The following is a 26,311-nucleotide window of genomic DNA, read 5'->3' on the forward strand; positions in this document are numbered from 1 at the left end:
CTAACATCCTACCAACCCCAGTCTCCAGTTTCCACACAGCCATCATCAGTCTCCACACAGTCATCATCAGTCTCCACACAGCCATCATCAGTCTCCATACAGCCATCATCTGTCTCCACACAGCCATCATCAGTCTCCAGCCCTAACATCCTACCACCACAAGTCTCCAGTCTCCACACAGCCATAATTAGTCTCCACACAGCCATCCCCAGTCTCCACACAGCCATTATCAGTCTTCAGCCCTAACATATGGCAGTGTTAGGGGTTCCCTCACATGGGTCTCGCATGTTAGACCAGAAACATCAGGGTGTTCTCTGGTCTCTTCTCCGACTTTCAAGAACATGTGTTTCTTTCATTCAATTAAGTATGTACATTCTGTATTGATTTCTGAGTTCTAGTGGTGATGGGAACGGTAGCTAACTAACTTTGGTTCTGTTTCTTGCTGCTGGATAGACCTGAAAGGAAAGTTTATAAAAAACTACAGAGGAATAAAAGTTTTTCTCTTGTAGGATACATTTCCATTAGAAAACCGATGATGAGAGCTATGATTACGTTGTGCATCTACGTCCCAACATTTCTTTCCTCCACAGTCGGGTGTTTTCAGAACGATGGGCTAAGCGAGCCCGGCCCAGGAGAAAGATGTTTGCTGAATTCCGTAACCATTATAATGACAAAGTGTTCTGGTGAATGTAAAGACATTGCATATTTGGGTTTCCTCAGTAGCAATCATTATCAGGTAACTCTCAAGATGAATGTATGTGGAGGATAATGTGTGTGTCGCCAGGCAGGCCTGTGAAGCTCCCAGTTCCTGATGGAATTATTTAGGGGCCGGATACTAATGCGACTGCACGATAAGGCAGCCTGCTGTTTGGTGGACTTTATGAGCACAGCAGCTAAATCTCTTCTCATCACAAGCTCTGATGAAATAGTCTGCTGGCTGTTTTCAGTGTTTCCATTAACTTGGGAAATATTGATCCTATGTAATTCTGTACGTGTTTGGAATGTCGTACCACACTGCTACTCTCCATAGTACCATCTAATATCCTGCAGTGGTTTTGGTTTGAGCCTCAGGCTCTTGGTTTCGACTATGGGATATAGCTTATGTCAGAATTGACCAGAATTTACTTTTTTTGTTGCAGGTTAGGAAAACTTAAGCAGCAGGTTAGGATAATTAGGTGAAGGTTAGGAAAAGGTTTACGGTTAGCTAAAATGCAAAAAGTATTTTAGACGTCAATTTGACATAAACTGTATTCCATGTAGCCATGACGCAGGTTCTCCAACAGTATTTGATATGTGTTTTCAGTTCTCATCACTCATCAGCCATCTTCTCATCCAATGCATTAGTAACATGGTCATCAGCCTGCACTGAAACATGCACATGAAGTGCCTCATAGAAACTGTACCGTCAGCTTACTTGTGAGGTTGGTAAATATTTTATCGCATTGCCTGCTGCCAAATAAAGTTGTGCATGCAAATTCAGGGGTGGATAGAAGTACTATGAAGGGAAGAGGACATGGTAATAGTATGAAGGGGAGAGGACATGGTAGTATTATGAAGGGGAGAGGACATGGTAGTAATATGAAGGGAAGAGGACATGGTAGTAGTATGAAGGTGAGAGGACATGGTAGTAGTATGAAGGGGAGAGGACATGGTAGTAGTATGAAGGGGAGAGGACATGGTAGTAGTATGAAGGGGAGAGGACATGGTAGTAGTATGAAGGGAAGAGGACATGGTAGTAGTATGAAGGGGAGAGTACATGGTAGTAGTATGAAGGGAAGAGGACATGGTAGTAGTATGAAGGGAAGAGGACATGGTAGTAGTATGAAGGGGAGAGGACATGGTAGTAGTATGAAGGGGAGAGGACATGGTAGTAGTATGAAGGGAAGAGGACATGGTAGTAGTATGAAGGGGAGAGGACATGGTAGTAGTATGAAGGGAAGAGGACATGGTAGTAGTATGAAGGGGAGAGGACATGGTAGTAATATGAAGGGGAGAGGACATGGTAGTAGTATGAAGGGAAGAGGACATGGTAGTAATATGAAGGAGAGGGTACATGGTAGTATTTCATCGGTTCCCACACAAGGGTTGCGACACCATGTGGGATTGCCTGATATGAAAATGGGGTTGTGGGAGGATTTCCAAAATCCTGAAGAAAATAATATACAGTATATATACAAAAATATATATATATATTATAATATCGTCTTTGTATCTCAAAATCATTGTAATATGGTTAACCTTGAAAATGGAAATGAAAATGATTCAAATATAAAATACAAATTCAACCAGAGAGCGCTCATAGATCATGGGAAAAGGCCGCACTTGACCTTTGCACTTGAATTATTCCCACGGTGAATGGCTAGTCCCGCTACGCTATGAAACCACACACTATTGTAGAGTTTGATATTACCGGACGCAATTGATATGGTGAAAACAATGTGAGGGGTGGCAGAGGAACAGAAACTCAGTACCTTTGTCAGATAACACCGTTATAACACTGTTAAACGAATAATTTATGCTATTGCTAGAAATCAAGAGGAAACTGACTGAACGACTCAAACTCCCCAGCTTATGCTCTCCAAATGGACCTTAGCTGTGAGGGCCGAGATGCCCATGCATTGACTTTTGTTCGCAACACGTCAGGGGATGCTATTCACAAGGAAATATTATTATGTCTCATGATTCCCGAGCATGAAACGGCACAGGGGATGTTTAGTGTGCTGCGTGGCTATATTGACGAAAAACAGATTCCATGGGATCGAATGGTGGGCTTTTGCACAGATGGGGCTCCATTTATGGCGGGACGGCAGGCAGGCCTCTGCACTCTAGTTATGAATGTGTCTCCCTCTGCCATATGGACGCATTGTATGATACACCGAGAACAACTGGCGGCAAAAGAGCTGAGCACAGAACTCGGAGATATACTGCAGCAGGTAACTTCGATTGTAAACTACATCAAACCACATCCACTGTGCACACGCCTGTTCGCAAAACTATGTGGAGATATGGGATCAGAGCATGACAATGTTCTATTTCACACCGAGGGTTGGTGGTTATCGAGGGGGAGTGTTGGAAAGATCTTTCTCATTGAGAGAGGAACTGTTGTCGTTCACAATGGATGTAAAAAAAATCTGACTTGGTTGACTTTCTGTGTAATGAAAATAAAATGTGTCTCCTTGCCTATTTAACAGACATATTTGGGAAACTGAACAAACTGAACGCAAGCATGCAGGAGATATACAAAAACATTCTACAGATGAGTGACCGAATCACTAGATTCAGATGAAATTATTACTATTGGAGAGAGTGTCTTTCAAAAGTGAAAGAAGAGTCTGACTAGAAACTTCCTGTGGAGAAAAGGAATGCTGTTTTCCATGTTTCTAACAGAAAACAGCATCAGTAAGTGTCCCTCACGAGTGATGACTGCTCACCTCCAACGCTTGGAAGAGCACTTTGGGACCTACTTCCCAATCCGTTTGACTGTAATCCAGGATCAGTTGATATGCCGGTAAATGAAATCGAACAGCTGATCGAGCTGTCATGTGACCGAATGCTGCAGACAATGCATTCACGGGTCACTACGGAGGAGTTTTGGTTCCTGACTCAAAGGGAATACCCTGCCGTCTCCCTCTGAGCATTAACTCGGAAATCTCTGACATCCGACTTCACTGCTTTCAAGACAACTGGGAACTCTGGAAAAAAAACTAGCTCCGACGGTCTTCCAACTCGGAATTCCAACTCGGGAACTCAGGCCTCTTTCTAGAGCTCAGACTTTTCAAACTGAAGATCACTGACGTCATGATTTGACCTCGTATTTTTCAGAGTTTCCAGTTGTTTTGAAAGCGCCATAAAACTCATGGTACCCTTCGCCAGCTCATATCTGTCTGAAGCTGGATTCAGTGCTCTCGTCTGCATTAAAACCAAATATCGATCCAGGTTGGATGTGACAGCAGAGATGAGGTGCGCACTGTCGACCACGCCCTCTGACATTGACAAGCTCGGACGCAACATGCATCAAGCCACACCCATCTCATTAGTGGTGGTGAGATAAGATACATAATGTCAGACTAATTTGCAATTGACTGTCATAGCCCCACATTAAAATTATGTGATGTTGAGTTGAGAAGACAATCAGAATGTTTTTCAATTGACTGCCATAACCAGAAATATAAAAGGAAAGATTTTCAGATATCAAAATGGGGTCGTGGGCCCAAAAAGTTTGGGAACCCCTGTAGTGGTATCAAGGGGGAGAGGACATGGTAGTAGTATGAAGGGAAGAGGACATGGTAGTAGTATGAAGGGGAGAGTACATGGTAGTAGTATGAAGGGGAGAGGACATGGTAGTAGTATGAAGGGGAGAGGACATGGTAGTAGTATGAAGGGAAGAGGACATGGTAGTAGTATGAAGGGGAGAGGACATGGTAGTAGTATGAAGGGAAGAGGACATGGTAGTAGTATGAAGGGAAGAGGACATGGTAGTAGTATGAAGGGAAGAGGACATGGTAGTAGTATGAAGGGGAGAGGACATGGTAGTAGTATGAAGGGGAGAGGACATGGTAGTAGTATGAAGGGGAGAGGACATGGTAGTAGTATGAAGGGGAGAGGACATGGTAGTAGTATGAAGGGGAGAGGACATGGTAGTAGTATGAAGGGAAGAGGACAAATATAATGAGAGAGAACAAGATGGAGATAGACAATTATTTCAGAGAGAGAGAGAGAGAGAGAGAGAGAGAGAGAGAGAGATTAATCTCTCAACATCATCATGGAATCCTACAGTACTTGAACTAGCTCGTTGAAGCTGTATGCTTCCCACCTCATGCTTTCAAACTCTTAAATTAAGTGCTCGCAAAACCCATGCTTATGTAGAAATTACCATGACAGTCCCTTCTCCTATTTTATCCACATAGATTCACAGTAGTCCACAGAGATACAGGTAGAGGACTGTGTAGTGAATCCATGGAACTGTCAGCTCCCGAGTGGCACAGGCACTGCATCTCAGTGCTAGAGGCATCACTACACCCTGGTTTGATCCTGGGCTGTATCACAACTGGCCATGATCGGGAGTCCCATAGGGCGGCGCACAGCGTCGTCCGGGTTAGGGGAGGCCGGGGTAGGCCGTCATTGTAAATAAGAATTTGTTCTTAACTGGCTTGCCTAGTTAAATTAAGTCGTTAAGATGTGCAAAGGTATGCTTGCCCATTCATTGCCTTCCCCATGCATGCACTCAACTAAACGTCTCGCCAAAAAAAGCTTTATTAATTGGTTGAGCGTTCATAGTATGTGACGTAGAGCTTCATAAAATATTGACAGGTGATTGCTGGGTGACCATATCTAAGGACCAGAGTTTTTTGGTCAGTGAACATGGTCAGTTCACATGGTCAGTGAACATTAAGGGCCCTTATAAGCTATACAAGGTTGCCAAATTCTGGTAACTTTCCCAGAATTCCCAGGTTTTCCAGAAATCCCAGTTCCAAGATTCCAGAATCCGGAGGGAATAAGTCGGAAATCCGGAATCATCTGACTAGGATTTCTGGAAAACTTGGGAATTTTGGGAAAGTGATCCCAATTTTGCAACCCTAGCTATACACTTACATATTGTATCTTATATCATGTGAATCATATCCACATAAGTATGTGCTGTATCTTCTATTAGATGTAACAGTGTGATCATCTATTTGGTCTTGGTGTGATAAATCTATGGTGTGGATCTGGCTCTGTTGTCACATGTTCTTTTGGCCTCCATTGTTTGCCATATCACAGCTCTCCCCTACAGCTGAAAGCCTTACTGTAGGACAACACAAGCTTAGTCACACAAGGCCCCTAAGCATAAGGTAATCATTTTTAGAATCAATAACCATCTTTTGATCACTAGCTACTTGACCTGGGTAATAATGATACGGCTGCTAATTCAATCAAAGAAGCAAGCAGGGGCCTCCCGAGTGGCGCAGTGGTCTAAGGCACTGCATCGCAGTGCTAGCTGTGCCACTAGAGATCCTGGTTAGAAAACAACCAGCTCATAGGAAGGTAATTGATTGTTACCCAGAAATGATTTGATATTGAGATAGATACGGCTGCATTGGACTTTTAAAGGCAATTCTGCCATCTGCTTGGAATATCTTACGCTTGAGGTATACTCTGTAAGCTGGCTATAAGTGTAAACGAGTACCTCTCTTGTCGTGGTGAGATTTTTAATTAAACAAATAAATTAAGAATACCTTTTTTCTGTGGAGATGCTTTATAATGTTGTTGTGCTGGTGCTGAGTTTGTTGTTGGTTGGATGCAGCTGCTACTTCACTCTCTGGTTGAAGCAGTTCTCTCTCACAGTGACACTGACCATTATTAATCACTTCACCTTTGTTTTATTTTGTGTCGTGCAATCTTGTTTATTGTCTGTAAGCAGCTTGTGTTCACATCGAAGGATAAGGACAATGAATATAGCTGATTGGGACTCTAATTTGAGGACGTGGTGAGGAGCAATGCGCATACGCTTTACCTAATGTGTTTGAGCGCTACGCCCACCTGTGGAGTAGCCAGTCCCCACCTAGTGCCTGGAATGACCTCATTACTATCTCAATCCACACAGGAGGCCTCCCCACAGCCCAGTCCAACAGAAGACCAGGGGCCACTCTCACAAATAGAGATTAAGTAATTATCCAGGATAACTGGAGGGGTTGGAGAATCTGATTTTTAATTTAGTTAATGACACTTCTATAAGTTGATAAGGGATTCATTTCCATGGCAACTCGTCAAGGGTGATCGTACCTCGCCTAAAGCAGGTGACCGCAAAAATCTTAATAGCTTTGATTCTAAACTTTTGGAGATGTTGAGCTTTATCTGAGTTTCTCTATGTGCTCAGAGCCTATAATCAACCATTGTCTAAATGATACACTTCAGAAAAAGTAGATAGAATAAGCACATACGGTATTGGAACATTGTTGGACCAAAAACTGGCAAGTTGATCTATACAGTAGTTGAACTTTATAGAATATATTCTTGATGAGAATATATTTAGCAAAGCACAGTGTTAGCTTTGTAGAAATATTTGGGAGAAGTTTTTCTTTGTCCGTAGGTGTTTTGATGTCTGTAGCAAGATGGTATCAAACAAGCACATATGCTGCTCTCTAGATCTCTGTGGATGTAAAATTCCATCCTAGCAGATTGTATAACCTGACAAAGACAGAAACATTGTAACTGTTTCAAAGTATTCCCCCTGCCACTGCTACAAATACAATAGAAGCAGGTTAGGTAACACCAGCCACTAATAAGCACATTTGGATGCGGAACCCAATAAAATAACCGTCTCTGTCCAGAGGTCAGTATAATGTTGAATACTGTGTAAAAGGACAAGCAGACATATTGTGTTTTGGAGCTAGGACAGAGAGAGAAAAGAAACTGTTAGTGTTGCATGTGATAGGCTAATCAGAGCTGTGTATAATTTGAGAGTCTATTGAAACACATTGACACTGCTCATTGCTCCTACTACTGCTTGACAAACAGATCTGGTTTGTTGCTTGTTAATAAATTATATATATATATATCTTTAAAGACATACAGATCCGACTCCACTTCGTAATACTCCCACTCCCCAACAGCAGTCTTAGCATCCTCTTGAGTGCAATTGCATCAGAAATGTGTAGTCTGAATGCATTAGCATCCCTAATACCCATTTAGCTAGACCTACTAATACCCATTTAGTTAGACCTACTAATACCCATTTAGTTAGACCTACTAATACCCATTTAGTTAGACCTACTAATACCCATTTAGTTAGACCTACTAATACCAATTTAGTTAGACCTATTAATACCCATTAAGACCCCACAGACAGAATATGTGGTATGTTACCTATAAAAAATACAAGGCCATGTTTATATGACCCCCCTTTCAAAAGGACCCCTTATTTAGCTTATTTACTTATTTGCAGGTCGGAAGTTTACATACACTTAGGTTGAAGTCATTAACACTCGTTTTTCAACCACTCCACAAATTTCTTGTTAACAAACTATAGATTTGGCAAATCAGTTAGGACATCTACTTTGTGCATGACACAAGTAATTTTTCCAACAATTGTTTACAGACAGATTATTTCACTTATAATTCACTGTATCACAATTCCAGTGGGTCAGAAGTTTACATACACTAAGTTGACTGTGCCTTTAAACAGCTTGGAATATTCCAGAAAATGATGTCATGCTTTAGAAGCTTCTGATAGGCTAATTTACATAATTTGAGTAAATTGGAGGTGTACCTGTGGATGTATTTCATGAGGAAGGAAAATTATGTGGATATATTGAAGCAACATCTCAAGACATCAGTCAGGAAGTTAAAGCTTGGTCGCAAATGGGTCTTCCAAATGGACAATGACCCCAAGCATACTTCCAAAGTTGTGGCAAAATGGATTAAGGACAACAAAGTCAAGGTATTGGAGTGGCCATCACATTTTTTACATTTTAGTCTTTTAGCAGACGCTCTTATCCAGAGCGACTTACAGTTAGTGAGTGCATACATTTTCATACTGGCCCCCCGTGGGAATCGAACCCACAACCCTGGCGTTGCAAGCGCCATGCTCTACCAACTGAGCTACATCACAAAGCCCTGACCTCAATCCTATAGAACATTTGTGGGCAGAACTGAAAAAGCGTGTGCGAGCAAGGAGGCCTACAAACCTGACTCAATTACACCAGCTCTGTCAGGAGGAATGGGCCAAAATTCACCCAACTTATTGTGGGAAGCTTGTGGAAGGCTACCCGAAACGTTTGACCCAAGTTAAACAATTTAAAGGTAACGCTACCAAATACTAATGGAGTGTATGTAAACTTCAGACCCACTGGGAATGTGATGAAAGAAATAAAAGATGAAATAAATCATTCTCTCTACTATTATTCTGACATTTCACATTCTTAAAATAAAGTGGTGATCCTAACTGACCTAAGACAGGGAATTTTTACTAGGATTAAATGTCAGGAATTGTGAAAAACTGAGTTTAAATGTATTTGGCTAAGGTGTATGTAAACTTCCGACTTCAACTGTACATACCCCTTTTATACATATCAGTGGGTAACTGGCAAATGGGGAGGGGTGGGAGATGTTGTTAAACCATGGGGGCTGTTTGCAGTTCAAATTAGGGAGGTGTTAAGCAATGGAAGGGTTAATGAATTTACCTTCTAAAAAACAGAGAACCATTCACACAGACCAAATACCTGTATTTTATATTCCTGTCCTTTGAGATATCCTATATCGTTTGACCACTTTACTTACGCAATAAGCACCTGTGACAATACACTTGCTGGCATGTTTTGGCATGTTTTCAGAGGGCCAATGGAAAACATTACAGACGTTACTGCTCTGAAGGAAACATTTCACAGCCTGCTCCAGTAGTGTTATTTCCAATGAAAATGTAACTCTGAATCCATTTACAATACATGAAAGCTCAGTATCTCGCTGTAGTACATTATCAAAGTGGATATAAACAAGTATACTGAATATTGCAACAGGAGCTCTGAAAATCCATGAGGGGAAATGGACAGCATGGTAAATAGTGCAACCGGGTGGGAAATTATTTGTAAGATCTTAAATACCATAATATTTGCGAATTTTACCCCTCCTTTAAAAAGCAAAAACATGCTAAGTACTATGATAAAGAAAATAATGATCACATGGACTTTCTTCAGAACATCGCATGGTTGCTTACTTTGAAGTTCCAGAGCAGGGAATTTGCAGATGTGTAGTACCAAACTGCTGTGGTAAATAAAGAGTTCACTGTGCCTGCATGAACAGAACATTCCCATACCATAGCCACACTGTTTGATGCATTCCCTTTGAAGAGTATTATTAATAGACCTAAGCATGCCGACATACAATATATTAATACTTCATTTGTGTGTCGGAGTGTTATCTCTTGGGCTGCTGAGCTGAGGGGACTGAGCTCTCAGGAGCAAGGTGGTGCCGCAGATAGGGGTCCGGCCGCAGGGGACCTACATGAGCTCAGGGGCTGCAGAGGGGCCAGGAGGGGCCGGCGTCCAGTGAGGGTTGTCCTGCCGGATGGAGAATATTAAGTGGCTGTGGGTCTGCAGGCATGTGTGCTCTCTCTGGCTCCTTGCTTGACAAGAATGATAGCTTTCATTTGAATGCTAAAGCTGCGGCTGTCCCCCCAAGATGGATGAGGGGTCCCAGCTTCATCCCTCATACAATGGAGAGACCAAATTAAATGGGGGCCAAAAAGATAAAGAAAATCATAACATACCATTTTCTTCTCTGTCCTTGAGTTGAAGGTTACTCTGAGTCTCCTGGTGAATGGGTAGAGTAAACTACACTCTGCCAGATATGCAGAACAAGCTAACCTTATTGCTCTTTATATCATTAGTGGTTGTGTATACAGTGAATGCAGAGTCAATATTTTCACAGACTTTGCACTTTATATTCAATACAGTCGTTTTTATATACAGTGCATCTGCGATTTAAGCTTTTCATGCAGCACATTTGTCTAGTATTGTACAAGGATTACATTAACCATAGGTAATATTCTGACCGTTGAAAAGTTCAGAGACTTCACCATTCTGAAATTATTATTTTTAACTTTTATGTTGTCTTTAATGCTCTGGCAAAATAGATTATGCATTTTAACACAGAGAAAACATGCATTTTAGAAATAATGAGCTTGTCAGGCAGTTCAATCACCAATACAGTTCGATCACCAATACAGTTCAATCACCAATACAGTTCAATCACCAATACAGTTTGTCACCAATACAGTTCTGTCACCAATACAGTTCAATCACCAATACAGTTCAATCACCAATACAGTTCTATCACCAATACAGTTTGTCACCAATACAGTTCTATCAGCAATATCGTTCTATCAGCAATACCGTTATGTCACAAATACAGTCATATCACCAATACAGTTCGATCACCAATACAGTTCAATCAGCAATACAGTTCTGTCACCAATACAGTTATATCACCAATACAGTTCAATCACCAATACAGTTCTGTCACCAATACAGTTATATCACCAATACAGTTCTATCACCAATACAGTTCTATCAGCAATATCGTTCTGTCACCAATACAGTCATGTCACCAAAACAGTTCAATCCCCAAAACAGTTCAATCACCAATACAGTTCAGTCACCAATACAGTTATGTCACCAATACAGTTCTATCAGCAGTACAGTTCTATCAGCAATACCATTATATCACCAATACAGTTCTATCCAAGAGTGTGTTATACTCCCTCAAACTGTAGACATGATAGCTTGCTGTTCTGATATTTCACTTAAAATACTCCAGCTAACCCTATACCATGAGGTTTTTTCACTCATGTGTGTAGCCTGCTTTTAAATACTGTATCTTCTATAATTTACCTTTGGCAGGGTATGTTCTAAAGTACAGGATACATTTCACTACCCTTAACTAAACTCCAGGAGATCTAATGCTTTCAGTGCACTCACATGTTTTTAGAGCATATCTCTAGATGATTTTCTGTAATTAATTCACTGAGTTTTTACATTATCAATGTGGCCCACCATTATTCAGCTCGCTGCTGCATTCGATACTCTGCTAACTGTCCTGGTAATACAAGTCTCTTGAGGTCTGAAGTGGTTCTAATTTAAACATCCTCTACTGTTCTCAGACTGAAATTGTGTGTGTGTGTGTGTGTGTGTGCGCGTGTGTTTGTGCGTGTGTGTGTTTATGTGTGTACTCAAATCTTAAAAAGATTAAAGATGACATAATCTTGTTTTAGAATGATAAAACTCAGTGCTGGGACTCCCACAGGCTAACTGATTACAGAATATCCTATAATGATATTTCTAAATTATGTTTGTGGAAGAGTTTTGCCGGCACTGAAACAGCTCCATTCTATTTGCATGGATTACTGATCCTGTCAACATTAGTCATTAAGAGAAGCTGTGTAATCTTCAGTATGTTTATTTTCTCCCCCCTGTCTGTCCTCTCAATGTGTGCTTGTTTTTTTGCAGCTCTCCTCACAACCAGACCCCCGAAGGTCCTGTTCCCCGCTGAGAGACAGGCCAGTGTTATAGATGTCCAACCGGGTAAGTCTTCCCCATGGGGCCAGTGCTAACTCTCTCCTCTCCATAGAGCAGACAAGTGTAATTATAGACTGCAACAGTCAGGGGCTCCTTGCTGCTTTCTCGCCAACCGGGCTGGCCCGTTCTCTAAAACACATTTTACTGCAGTGCCTTTTGACTGGGGATACAGGACCATGGCTATGTCAATATAGTTTTAGAACTCTGTTTGTTGGAATGTCCTCTACTGTAAAGCAGCCGAGTGATCACCAGCACTGCCTTCTAATGCCTCAGTCAACCCCATTAAAAACAGGTGCTGCAATCAGCCAAATATGCCTGAGGGGGAATTTGCTGTACATAAATCTGGGGGCTAATAGAAAGGCTAAGAAACAAGGCAGAGAGAGAACAGAACAGAACACAGCAGCACCGCTGGCATGCAGGAATCCCCTGACCCTCGTGCCCATATTTAATGATGCGCTTGTTCTAACCTGGGGGAAGTGCCCGGCCGTCACCAACCTCTCATTCTCCTGCATCTTACACAATGTACTGTAGCCCGTTTTAATAGGACGGCCAAAATCCACTGGGATCAGAGAAAAGCAACACAATTATTTGAAATCTATGTACATACAATCAATATGTCAAAATAACACTCAATTTAAAACATTTTACCAGAACATTATCACCACATATTCATACTACAATATGCTTTCAACACTAACCATGCAAAAAGCCTTGCCTGCAAAATATACAAACACTCTTCAAATCTTATTCTGGAGCTCAGCACCAGTTGACAATAACAAAACAAGTGCGAGGAAGGCATATTTAAGCTGTCGAGTCGGGGTAGATTGTAGGCCATTATTCCACATGCATCAACATAGAGACTGGGAGGAGACAGCTGAAGAGCCAAGGAGATTGTTCTTCTTCTTCTTCTTCACCTTTCGGTATTTAAAAAATATACTTCACTTATCAGCTGGCTCCGAGATGGCTGTTGGACTAGCGCTCTATTGCCTTGTGCAGTGTTCACATGTAATTTTGCTGTGTTCATGTAATTTGGGCTTTTGTTAGCTTAACTTTACAGATACAGTAATTGTCTACTTTAAACCAAGGTCGTTTTTTAATGGGTGATTGGCACTTGGAACTAGGTTGTTTCCCAAATTATGTGTATTTTTCCCCAGTATCAGAAAAACCCTGTTACCTATCAGTGCATAGTAGGTTTCTGGATACTACACATCTTACATTTCCATTTTAGTCATTTAGCAGACGCTCTTATCCAGAGCGACTTACAGTTAGTGAGTGCATACATTATTTTTTATTTTTCATACTGGCCCCCCATGGGAATCGAACCCACAACCCTGGCGTTGCAAACACCATGCTCTACCAACTGAGCTACATCCCTACACAAACTGGACCTTATGCCATGCTTTACAACCCAGCCAGGACATTTATTGCAGTTCTTCCTATCGAACACAGTGACTTTTACATGTGTCTGCATGCCGTGTAGGGAAAAATGTATATCCTTACTGCTTTACCACTCTCAATTGTTACCTTTCTCTGCATGGTTATAATATTTCTGATAGGATGAAGAGTCGAGCAGCCCCAACCTAATTAAACTTAATAGAGTGAGCAGTCTGTATAACACAGCATAAATCTCTCTCATCCAGCAAGCCCCCTGCTCCCTACAATGGATTTCACACCTTCTGTCACAGACATTCCATCCATGCGCATCAGGATTTGGGCGTCTGGAGATAGAGCCCCTGTTAACTTAGAATGTAATGATGCTACTTTTGTCAAGTTCTCCTCATTTATGTTGTTATTATTTTCACATTCAGTAATGGGTACAAGGATTTTGTATTTAGTTTCTGTATTTGATATGAAAAAAATGCTTTTTTATGTTAAGCTATTTGTGTGAATGATGACGAGAGCGGGAACAGGGAATGGGCTGCTTGAAGGAGAGCAAGTATTACCCTTGTTGCTGAAGTAACAGTCTCAAGGATCCATTCTCCCTCTGGGGCGCTGGTCATTATATACTGAGCTGGGCACGCTAATAACAAAATGATATGTACAGATTTGTCACCACTAACATTCAGCCATGACTATACCCAGTCTGTTAATGTCATTGTGACATTCTCAGCAAACATGCTTATTTATGTCTCAAGAGACCTAACAGATTGAATGAAGTCCTTTCTCACATGTGCAGTATCATATCTAATCCCCATCTCATCAAATAAAAAATGAGGTTTTAACTGCTCCTCTTCAAATGGGCAAAACAGCAATGTCCCCTTAAAAAGGAAAGGGCTCCCTGACAAGAACCTGTAGCCCCACAAAATTAGTAATTAATTGTTGTGCGGTGGGCGCTGTGGTGAGTTCTGGCGGCTGGACCATTAGGCCACAGCTGTCAGTGTTTATTAGCTGAGGAGACGCTAAGTGCAGAGAAGATTTAATAGCTCCATAGAAATCAGCTCCCCCGTACCCTTTACACGAGAAGGGCCTATTATTAGCAACATGGCGCCTGATTAGCCACCAGAGCATCTGAAAGGAGTGACACAATAAAGGACTGAGGAGAGGAGAGAGATGCTGTGTGTCTATGGATCTGCTTACTCTCCATGGACAGCCCCACACCGTGGAGAGACCCTCCAGCAGAGGAGGGTGAGAGGAGAGGCCATATTAAGACACAACTTCTGAGATTACACTCAGGCTTCTGACTGGATGGATCCACTGTGGGAGGGGTGGGGACGGGAGGGAGGGAGGGAGGGGTGTTGAGGGGGAGTGTTAGCACGATGTTCCAGGAAAGCACATTATTCATCACAAAAGGGACTATTGTTTCTGCGTTAATGTCATACCATGAGGAAAATCCTCATATACTTTGTCTTGACGTCCGGTGTGCAATAACCCAAAATGAATGAACGCCACATTCCCACGTATTCACCTTGATCTAATCACAGAGTCGATGACAAACGGACAGTGTCATCCTCAAGTTGGCAAATCAATAATGTGATGCCTTTAGTTCTCCCACAGAGCACGGAGCATGGCTCCAGCATCTCCTGCTTCTGCTTGGCACTTCAGTTTCAGCAAATATGTCTCTGTAATGCAGGGTATTTATGCTTGATATACACTATCAGTCAAAAGTGTGGACACACCTACTCATTCAAGGGTTTTTCTTTATTTTTACTATTCTTTACATTGTAGAATAATACTGAAGACATATGAAAAAAAAAAAAAATGAAATAATACATATGGTATCATGTAGTAAGCAAGCAAGTAAGTAGCCACCCTTTGCCTTGATGACAGCTTTGCACACTCTTGGCATTCTCTCAACCAGCTTCATGAGGTAGTCACCTGGAATGCATTTCAATCAACAGGTGTGCCTTCTTAAAAGTACATTTGTGGAATTTCTTTCCTTCTTAATGCGTTTGAGCCAATCAGTTGTGTTGTGACAAGGTAGGGTTGGTATACAGAAGATAGCCCTATTTGGTAAAATACCAAGTCCATATTATGGCAAGAACAGCTCAAATAAGCAAAGAGAAACAACAGTCCATCATTACTTTAAGACATGAAGGTCAGTCAATACAGAACATTTCAAGAACTTGCAGTCGCAAAAACTAAAACTATCAAGCGCTATGATGAAACTGGCTTTCATGAGGACCGCCACAGGAATGGAAGACCCAGAGTTACCTCTGCTGCAGAGGATAAGTTCATTAGAGTTACCAGCTTCAGAAATTGCAGCCCAAATAAATGCTTCAAAGTGTTCAAGTAACAGACACATCTCAACATCAACTGTTCAGAGGGGACTGTGTGAATCAGGCCTTCATGGTCGAATTGCTGCAAAGAAACCAATCTCAAATATAACATATATTTTGATTTATTTAACACTTTTTGGGTTACTACATGATTCCATATGTGGTATTTCATAGTGTTGATGTCTTCACTATTATTCTACAATCTAGAAATTAGTAAAAAATTAAGAAAAAACCTGGAATGAGTAGGTGTGTCCAAACTTTTGACTGGTACTGAAAATACCCCAAGAGCGACAGGAATCATCCCGTTGAGCGAAGAGAGAGCTGGGTGTCAGAATGATAGAGTAACGGCAGAGCGATGGCGCTCTGAGAAGGAACATCGCACTCTCACTATTAATTTTCATCAGAGTTGGTTGCAAGACTCATAAATATGTTTTTTAGCTGTTTGCATCTGAATTGGAGGGAGGAGGGAGGAGGACAGAGGGGAAGAGAGTGAGAGGAGTCAGTAAGGACGGGGACAGAATCTCCCTGTGTGTTGTGTGTCTGAATCCTACCAAATCAAGACATAATACTTAACATTGATAAACCACAGGGTATTATGACAGTAAAATTAACTTTGCCTTCAGGTCATTGTTTTAGGTGTGTTTGAGGTGTGTTTATTCCCATGTTAGCCTCCAGCAGTGGCTCTGCTTGGAGCTAGAGTATATCCAGAAACATTAATTCCTTTGACACAACTCTCACAATAAAAGGCTCTGTATGAAGCCATAGCTTTGTTTATTTGAGTGGGCTTTCTGAATCTGAGCCCCAGCATGTTGCTGATTCGAGAGTGATTTGCTAGATCAATTGTGTACTTGTAATGCCAGTTTAACTTTGAAGTTGCTATATATGGTATATTTTCATTTGTTTCAAACAATGTGTGTAGGCAACAGTAGTATATGATTTATATCAAATGTCTGAGTATGAGCATGTATGAGTACAAAAAAATATGATCAAGCCAAGTAAGAACAAAGACAGTGATCATCATTCATGTTTAATTCCAATTAAAATTTCCTTTCTTCCGTTAGCATTTTAATGTCATTCTGTTTCCCAAAATATACTTTCCAATTAAAGCTGTCACTTGTGATTGTTTCAGAAAGGTCTGCTGATTTTCTGTTTACAATAGCAAGGCACACAGCAAATTTGCAAGCTTTAAAATCTCGGTGTAAAGGTAAAGAGTGTTGTGTTATATCTTAGTGTTGATTCTAGTGGGGTTAACACAAGTGGGATTGAAATTGACCCCATATGTGCTTAATAAATGAAGTGTTATTTGAATCACAGTGGAATCAGCATGTGTGGTGTTGTTGTTACTCGACTGTGTTGTTAGATCATTTACGTTAACTCTCTGAGTGAAAAAAACGTGGGAGGGGCCTCGTTATCATTCTTCCCAGAGTGCTTTGTTGTAGGTTGATTTTTAGAATAGTTTGTTTTAATATACAGTACCAGTCAAAGGTTTGGACACACCTACTCATTCCAGGGTTTTTCTTAATTTTTACAATTTTTTTTACATTGTAGAATAATAGTGAAGACATCAAAACTATGAAATAACACAAATTGAATCATGTATTAACCCAAAAAGTGTTAAACAAATACAAATATATGCTATATTTGAGAATCTTCAAAGTAGCCACCCTTTGCCTTGATGACAGCTTTGCACACGCTTGGCATTCTCTCAACCAGCTTCATGAGGTTGCATTTCAATTAACAGGGGTGCCTTGTTAAAAGTTAATTTGTGGAATGTCTTTCCTTCTTAATGCGTTTGAGCCAATCAGTTGTGTTGTGACAAGGTAGGGTTGGTATACAGAAGATAGCCCTATTTGGTAAAAGACCAAGTCCATATTATGGTAATAACATCTCAAATAAGCAAAGAGAAACGACAGTCCATCATTACTTTAAGACATGAAGGTAAGTAAATCTGGAAAATGTCAAGAACTTTGAACGTGTCTTCAAGTGCAGTCACAAAAACCATCAAGCGCTATGATGAAACTGGCTCTCATGAGGACCGCCTCAGGAAAGAAAGACCCAGAGTTACCTCTGCTGCAGAGGATAAGTTCATTAGAGTTACCAGCCTCAGAAATCGGCAATTAACTGCACCTCAGATTGCAGCCCAAATAAATGCTTCACAGAGTTCAAGTAACAGACACATCTCAACATCAACTGTTCAGAGGAGACTGCGTGAATCAGGCCTTCATGGTCAAATTGCTGCAAAGAAACCACTACTAAAGGACACCAATATGAAGAAGAGACTTGCTTGGGCCAACAAACACGAACAATGGACATTAGGCCGGTGGAAATCTGTCCTTTGGTCTGGAGTCCAAATTTGAGATTTTTAGTTCCAACCGATCCAACTGTCTTTGTGAGATGCGGAGTAGGTGAATGGATGATCTCTGCATGTGTGGTTCCCACCATGAAGCATGGAAGAGGAGGTTTGATGGTGTGGGGGTGGTTTGCTGTTGACACTGTCTGTGATTTATTTAGAATTCAAGGGACACTTAACCAGCATGGCTACCACAGCATTCTGTAGCAATACGCCATCCCATCTGGTTTGCGCTTAGTGGGACTATCATTTGTTTTTCAACAGGACAATGACCCAAAACACACCTCCAGGCAATGTAAGGGCTATTTGACCAAGAAGGAGAGTGATGGTGTGCTGCATCAGATGACCTGGCCTCCACAATCACCCGACTTCAACCCAACTGAGATGGTTTGGGATGAGTTGGACCACAGAGTGAAGGAAAAGCAGCCAACAAGTGCTCAGCATATGTGGGAACTCCTTCAAGACTGTTGGAAAAGCATTCCAGGTGACTACCTCATGAAGCTGGTTGAGAGAATGCCAAGAGTGTGCATAGCTGTCATCAAGGCAAAGGGTGGCTACTTTGAAGAATCTCAAATATAAAATATATTTGTTTAACACTTTTTTGGTTACTACTTGATTCTATAATGTAGAAAATAGTAAAAATAAAGAAAAACCCTTGAATGAGTAGGTGTGTCCAAACTTGACTGGTACTGTATATGTTTCGGCATACACAGACGCATGTATTATTTATTATTATTATTATTATTATTATTATTATTATTATTATTATTATTATTATTACTATACAAAGATAAATTGCTTACATTTTTCTCAACTAATCCAATCTGTAAGGGGTTGAATTTATTACACCCGTTACTGAGATGGTTCTTCCAGTTTAGATGGTTTAGGTAGTCTTGTTTGTCAAGTCCTTCATCATAACAGTCATTCTGAATGCAGGTTGGGGGTGATAGAATATTCCAATTGTTGGATATCCTCCCTCTGACTGGATTCCGATAGGAATTACTAATCACTTCACAAACCAGCTTATTGTGACTTGGAGGTCTGATGTGGCCCATGAGACAAGATTTCCAGACCACAATGTGGAGTATAACTAGGCCATAACTAAAGGCCTTATGAAATGTACAATATATGGTCATTAAGGGTTTAATTTGAATTCAAACACATTCAATTAGGAAGTCACTTGGTAAAGGCTTTAGGACTATAAGTTATTGAATGCAGCAACCATGTCTCTGTCACTAACAAACAGGCGGGGTATCTGTCACATTCACTTGAACAGCATGCTGGGAAATATGCAAATAAGGCTTTACAACCTATAATGTCCCCCCCCCCCCCCCCCCCCCTAAATACTGTAACACCACATGTGTTATTCCCTAACACTAAAAAAGTGTAAGAGCATCAGCTCTAATAAAGTGTTAATTTAAGTTGAAATGTGCAACACCCATGGTGTTAGGGACCCAACACTCTAGGGGTGTTAGTTTGTCAACACTTTGAAAAGTGTTAGTTTAACAATATTTTGGTGGGTCACATGTCATTTCAAAGAAAGTGTTACATTTTAAACTGTGGGTGTTACAATTCTTATCTCAAATTTGCTGTGCAGCAAGGCAGGGGCAATAGCCAACGGGATATCACAGTGTCATTCTAATTGCAGGGGGAATATTTAAATTGTTTAGCTGTCTTGGTCTTTTTATAATTAAAGATTGCCAAGCTGGTATGTGGAACCCCAAGGAGGTCCCATTCCTCATGACTTCTCGCTAGTCAGTCAAAGATAAACTCCACATGGCAGTTTGCTAAAATGAAAGGATAGAGCACATACGCTACTGGCCATGACCATAGTCCATAATGACTTTCAGCAATTCAATTAAAAGTGATATCTCTCTCGGTCATCAAAAGAGTGTGAACCTCAACCTAGCATTGTAATGAACCTCATTTGTCGTCTCAGTCAGACCTACTGTACGTTCCCTTTTGTCCATAATTAAGCCACCATCTTCAAAGCCTTGATAAAGATAGTAATTACCCTGTTAAACATCAGAAAAACATCATTATTCGGTATCGTATATGCGTGTTTTTCTCCTGGTTGCTAGAGCACATTGCCAGGCTTGGCTTTCTCTGTGTCTGCTGTTAGTTTGCAGATGCACCAGTCAGATGTTCAGTACTAGAAGAAGAAAGGCAGCTAATTAGTGATTTAATGACGTGACGGGGTGACAGGGGCTTCTCTCCTCTCCTCTGCAGCACAGAGAGCAGCCATGAGAGCTCTATGAGGGATGCGTAAAGAAGTCCAACCTTCCAAGTCCTTTCATGTTGCGTGCGCTGCCTGCTAAGTATACAGCCACTCATCTAGAGTGCGGAGGAGGCAGTGTGTTGTGTATGGATGGGAGATAGAGGAGCTAGCTATCACAGTCATTGACATTGGGGAAATTAACTCGTGAAAATCACCTCTGTGGCCAGATATGTTGAAGTTCCCTGCTGTCTTTAATTGCTATGATACGGTGTGTAAAGTACTATCTTCAGATGTAGTTTGACTGTTTCTGCCTTGTTACATCCTGCATGATGTGTTACTATGTTGTTTATGAATATGGTTAGCATTTGTTTATTTACATTTATCCATCAGTTTAACTATTTTAATGGGGGTTAGCACGATCAACCTCTTTGACAGATGTGCAGATGTTTGAATCGGACCCTCCTCCCACGTCAGTTTATCCCCCTCACCCCACCACACACACACACACACACACACACACATACACACACACACCACTTCTCTATTAGTCAGTTTGCGTTGCAGGAGGCCTCAAAGGCTAGTCAAGCTCATCACCAGGATCACTCACCATCCCCCAGGTCCCCTAGCTGCACAAGTAAATCTCTCCCAAATCTTTCTATATCCTGTGACTAAAAAGAACAGAAGAAATATAATGGAATTAAATGACCTCTGTCTGTCACCCTGGGGGAGAGGAATCAACTTTTTGTGCACTATTCGAGAGAGTGGGTGGGTATTAGATAAAAGGCATGGTGCCCAGGGAATGGGCACTGGGCATCGGCTGGTCCTGGGGTCAAAGGTAACCCTGTGGCACGGCCTGAGCACCAGATACAGGTAGCCTCTCTGTATTAACACACACACCAGTATGGGGAGCTGGGTTAGCTACATCACGGCACAGTGCAGGGCGGAGCAGGTGACCCATCCACCTGACAGGCCAGTGCAGCGCAGGGCGGAGCAGGTGACCCATCCACCTGACAGGCCAGTGCAGCGCAGGGCGGAGCAGGTGACCCATCCACCTGACAGGCCAGTGCAGCGCAGGGTGGAGCAGGTGACCCATCCACCTGACAGGCCAGTGCAGCGCAGGGCGGAGCAGGTGACCCATCCACCTGACAGGCCAGTGCAGCGCAGGGCGGAGCAGGTGACCCATCCACCTGACAGGCCAGTGCAGTGCAGGGTGGAGCAGGTGACCCATCCACCTGACAGGCCAGTGCAGCGCAGGGCGGAGCAGGTGACCCATCCACCTGACAGGCCAGTGCAGCGCAGGGTGGAGCAGGTGACCCATCCACCTGACAGGCCAGTGCAGCGCAGGGCGGAGCAGGTGACCCATCCACCTGACAGGCCAGTGCAGCGCAGGGCGGAGCAGGTGACCCATCCACCTGACAGGCCAGTGCAGTGCAGGGCAGAGCAGGTGACCCATCCACCTGACAGGCCAGTGCACTGCAGGGCGGAGCAGAGGGCGGAGCAGGTGACCCATCCACCTGACAGGCCAGTGCACTGCAGGGCGGAGCAGAGGGCGGAGCAGGTGACCCATCCACCTGACAGGCCAGTGCAGTGCAGGGCGGAGCAGGTGACCCATCCACCTGACAGGCCAGTGCAGCGCAGGGTGGAGCAGGTGACCCATCCACCTGACAGGCCAGTGCAGCGCAGGGCGGAGCAGGTGACCCATCCACCTGACAGGCCAGTGCAGCGCAGGGTGGAGCAGGTGACCCATCCACCTGACAGGCCAGTGCAGTGCAGGGCAGAGCAGGTGACCCATCCACCTGACAGGCCAGTGCACTCACTGCAGGGCGGAGCAGAGGGCGGAGCAGGTGACCCATCCACCTGACAGGCCAGTGCACTGCAGGGCGGAGCAGAGGGCGGAGCAGGTGACCCATCCACCTGACAGGCCAGTGCACTGCAGGGCGGAGAAGGTGACCCATCCACCTGACAGGCCAGTGCAGTAGAGCAGTCGATTGTGCCGCTCCAACAGCTCCCTTTGAAAGGACGACAAGCTAAGTGAAAATGTCAAGCCATTTGCACGGTTTGTTTCACAACACATTTATGCCTATCACAGGTGTTCTTTTAAAATGCAAATGCAGACCGTTTTTAGTGTTGAAAGCAGCAGAAGAGGCTCTTTGTGCCTAGCCGTGTCATGAATAAACCCCTTATTGAAATTGCATGATACATTTTTCCTTGCATTTGTAGGATGTGGCACTAAACTCAGATGTGCGCACTAAACTCGTCAAATACCCCTTTTTACCGTTCATTCAGACTCATTTGGTGTTCTCTGATGATAGGGTGAAATTAGATATGGGTATGTAGTAGGGCCGGACCAATACACGCGTTAGTGTGGAGTCTCGCAGGCTTATCCAGCTATCAGTGTGAAGTGAGATCCAGCACACTGCTGTAGGACCTTTTAAGGCCTAATGTTAATGACCTTTCTGTGAGGAGACAGCATGACATGTACAGTACCCACAGGCAACATACTGAAGATCAGAAATATCATCATACAGACCTTTACCATACAGACCTTTACAGAGTGTGGTAAAAAACGTTTTTAACTAGTACTGTAGTAACTAACCCATATTTTACCAATAGATTTGAATTAATCACTATCAGTCAGTTGTGTTTTTTTGGACATTGAATCTTTGACAATACTTTTACATCTCATTAAGACTATGCCAAGTCGACAACTAATCAGTTATGCACAGCTAGCTTCATGTATGACCTCCAGGGTTGTCTCTGTGTGGTTTAGTTGTCTTTACTCTTTAAGAGATGTGGTGTTCAGGAGTGACTGTCTACTTTAGAGGAAATTGTAATGTTTGTTTGTTCTGTTTAGACAGATATGGCCGTGATGGAGCAGTCTCAGGTAAAGTGGTGCGACCACAATTGTTCTTTCTATAGATCATGTCTGACATGAACAATGAATCATTTGTGGCATAAACCCTTCCTAATGACCTTCTGACCTCTAATTGTAGTGTGAGTGTATGATATATTAATTATTTTAGTTGAGGGTTTGTGTCATTTTCTATTCCCATCAGACATGATGGAGTATGCTTGAATCTGATAACAGTAATATATTGGTATGAAACAACAGTATAACGTCACAGTTTATGCAACATTGACTTAGAATTGTTAGATCACATGCAATGCACTGTTCTTTTTCAGCACATGGCAGGGACCATATCAACGTTTAAAAAAAACTAATGCTGCACCAATCTCTTCCAAAACCAAAGGATATTGAGTGAAATTTGATTTTTATTAAGTTGAAATCCCTGTCAGACCCCTAGGAGGCTCATGGTGTGATTGTGAAGATGAAGATGATATATTCAGAGTCTTTTATCTAATTCTTAAAGTCCTTGACCCAACGCGTTCAGAATGTCACCTCTGAACTTCAGACAACCACAGAATAGTGCCGGAGTCTTCATTCCAGATTACTGCAGGGTATTATTAGCTAAATCTGCCCCTCTTTGGAGTTAAGATAGTTACAAGGTTAATTCATACGGGGCTGCATACGGGGCTCTCTCTCCTTTCTCTTCCACTGTCAGACCTTTACTTCAGACACACATTTCCATGACGTTAGTCTCTGTGGAGTCAACCTGAGGTCGAGGAGTTTCTCACTACTTACTTGTTGTGTCCCATAAGTGCAGTCTGACCATCCCTCCATCTTTTCACACCTCTAATCGAAGGGGATTGGCCCTTAGCTTAAGTTTGTTGTCTCGTTTTTTGCACCACTTTTACCTTGCACTCATAGACTGGATATACCAGTCAGTAATTGAGGACAGAAGCTTCTAGAACCCTCATAGACTGGATATACCAGTCAGTAATGGAGGACAGAAGCTTCTAGAACCCTCATAGACTAGAAATACCAGTCAGTAATGGAGGACAGAAGCATGTAGAACCCTCATAGACTGTATATACCAGTCAGTAATGGAGGACAGAAGCTTCTAGAACCCTCTTAGACTGGATATACCAGTCAGTAATGGAGGACAGAGGCTTCTAGAACCTCATAGACTGGATATACCAGTCAGTAATGGAGGACAGAAGCTTCAAGAACCCTCATAGACTGGATATACCAGTCAGTAATGGAGGACAGAAGCTTCTAGAACCCTCATAGACTGGATATACCAGTCAGAAATGGAGGATAGAAGCTTCTAGAACCTCATAGACTGGATATACCAGTCAGTAATGGAGGACAGAAGCTTAAAGAATCCTCATAGACTGGATATACCAGTCAGTAATGGAGGACAGAAGCATCTAGAACCCTTATAGACTGGATATACCAGTCAGCAATGGAGGACAGAAGCTTCTAGAACCCTCATAGACTGGATATACCAGTCAGTAATGGAGGACAGAAGCTTCTAGAACCCTCATAGACTGGATATACCAGTCAATAATGGAGGACAGAAGCTTATAGAACCCTCATAGACTGGATATACCAGTCAGTAATGGAGGACAGAAGCTTCTAGAACCCTCATAGACTGGATATACCAGTCAGTAATGGAGGACAGATGAGCGCTGTCAATCAACCACTGTTAGCCAATAAAATCACTTGCCCTCCATCCGTTGCACCCCTATAGCAATTCTGAGTTCATGCCCTGGTCTCCTCTGTATCTTGTAACTATGATACTACAGTGACATGCCAGAATTGAAAGTTGCCCGCTCTGTATCAAGATATATACCATGGTAATTAATCTTAATTTTGTTCATCTGGGTAGTCGTGCTGTTGAAATAACCCAAAAGGCTGCGAAGGTAATTAACCTGTGCACAAATTGGAGATAAGGTTGAATCTAATTTAATCTTTTTTTAACGATGGTTCGTGAACTCCATACATTTTAAGTTACCCATCAAGTACTTGTTAATTAGATGTCTGTCGAGATTGGCCTCAATACGGAGATGGTACCGGTCTTTCTTTAGACTGCATACTGGAACGCTGGAAGTTTTCCAAATGTCAACCCCCCACCAATCCTTGTTTAGTTTCACAGATATGAGGAATTGCTCCAAGCCATGGCAGCTTAATTTCCTGTTATACCGGATATTGAGTTTATCCATTTCCAGAGATGATAATGTAACTCTGTTGATTATCTATTCTCTCCTCAAATAGTTTGGGGTGTTTTTGAGGTTCTGGTACCACACCTTAGGCATGTGAAACCTTTGAAGATTCTCTTCATTTCCATGGTGTCACTTCTTTAGTCATCTTTGAGTAAATGATATGCTCACAGTCCAATGATAAATTATATGCTCACAGTCCATTGATACATTCTATGAAATAAAATAAATGAAACAAAGCTATAATATTTTGTTTCTCTTCAACAAAAAAGTTTGATTTAGGGAAAATTGTTGCTGTTAGGAGAGGGATAGGGTAGAAGTTTCCTGCCCTCTCACAACAAATAAAGCACACCTCTTATCCATCCGTCGGTCCATGTGAAACTGGGTAGCTACAGTAGATTCCCAGTCTGATACCTCCAGGTGGTTACTGTATGTTTTAGTGGTGTTCTTCTCGCCTCTCTAGGGGTGAGGGGGGCTGGGGTTGTGATGGTGCAGCTGAGGGTAATGTCCTGAGCACCACAGCAGGCAGCGAGCACAGCTGCAGCCGCCGGTGCAGATGGTGCCTGTGCATCTCAGATGTTTTCTTCCTGGCTGCCTAGGAGGCTGTTTACTGCACCGCTCTCAAGCTCTCTGCACATATGCCACGTTCAGACTGTGGGGAGAGAGCTTCTCCACAAAAACACTAACCAAGTGCACGAAAATATGTATGAAAAGAGTGCTCGAATATCCCGTTCCTGTTGTCCCATTTTGTCAACAGCAAAAGCCTCTCTCTGTGTGTGTAGTGTGTTAAATTAGATATGTGCATTTCTGAGTAATGCTCATTCAAATCAATGCCATCTCAGCCCTAGTTGACCCAAATCCACAACGCTAGCCACATATGCCGCAAGCCATGCATTGGCTGCAGTCTGCCTGC

At 42.4% G+C, this 26,311-nt stretch overlaps 1 pseudogene across 1 annotated transcript in view; it reads left to right on the plus strand.

Moving 5' to 3' along the window:
* LOC311104878 (X-linked interleukin-1 receptor accessory protein-like 2) overlaps window positions 1-26,311 on the plus strand; it is a 343,046-nt pseudogene that overhangs the window by 270,772 nt on the left and 45,963 nt on the right. The window contains exon 5 of the transcript in view: window positions 11,982-12,056. The product of the transcript in view is annotated as an X-linked interleukin-1 receptor accessory protein-like 2 (transcript). The remainder of the gene's footprint in view (window positions 1-11,981; window positions 12,057-26,311) is intronic.

The sequence above is a fragment of the Coregonus lavaretus genome, assembly GCF_964263955.1.
Source record: "Coregonus lavaretus genome assembly, chromosome: 29".
In the NCBI taxonomy this organism is placed as follows: domain Eukaryota; kingdom Metazoa; phylum Chordata; class Actinopteri; order Salmoniformes; family Salmonidae; genus Coregonus; species Coregonus lavaretus.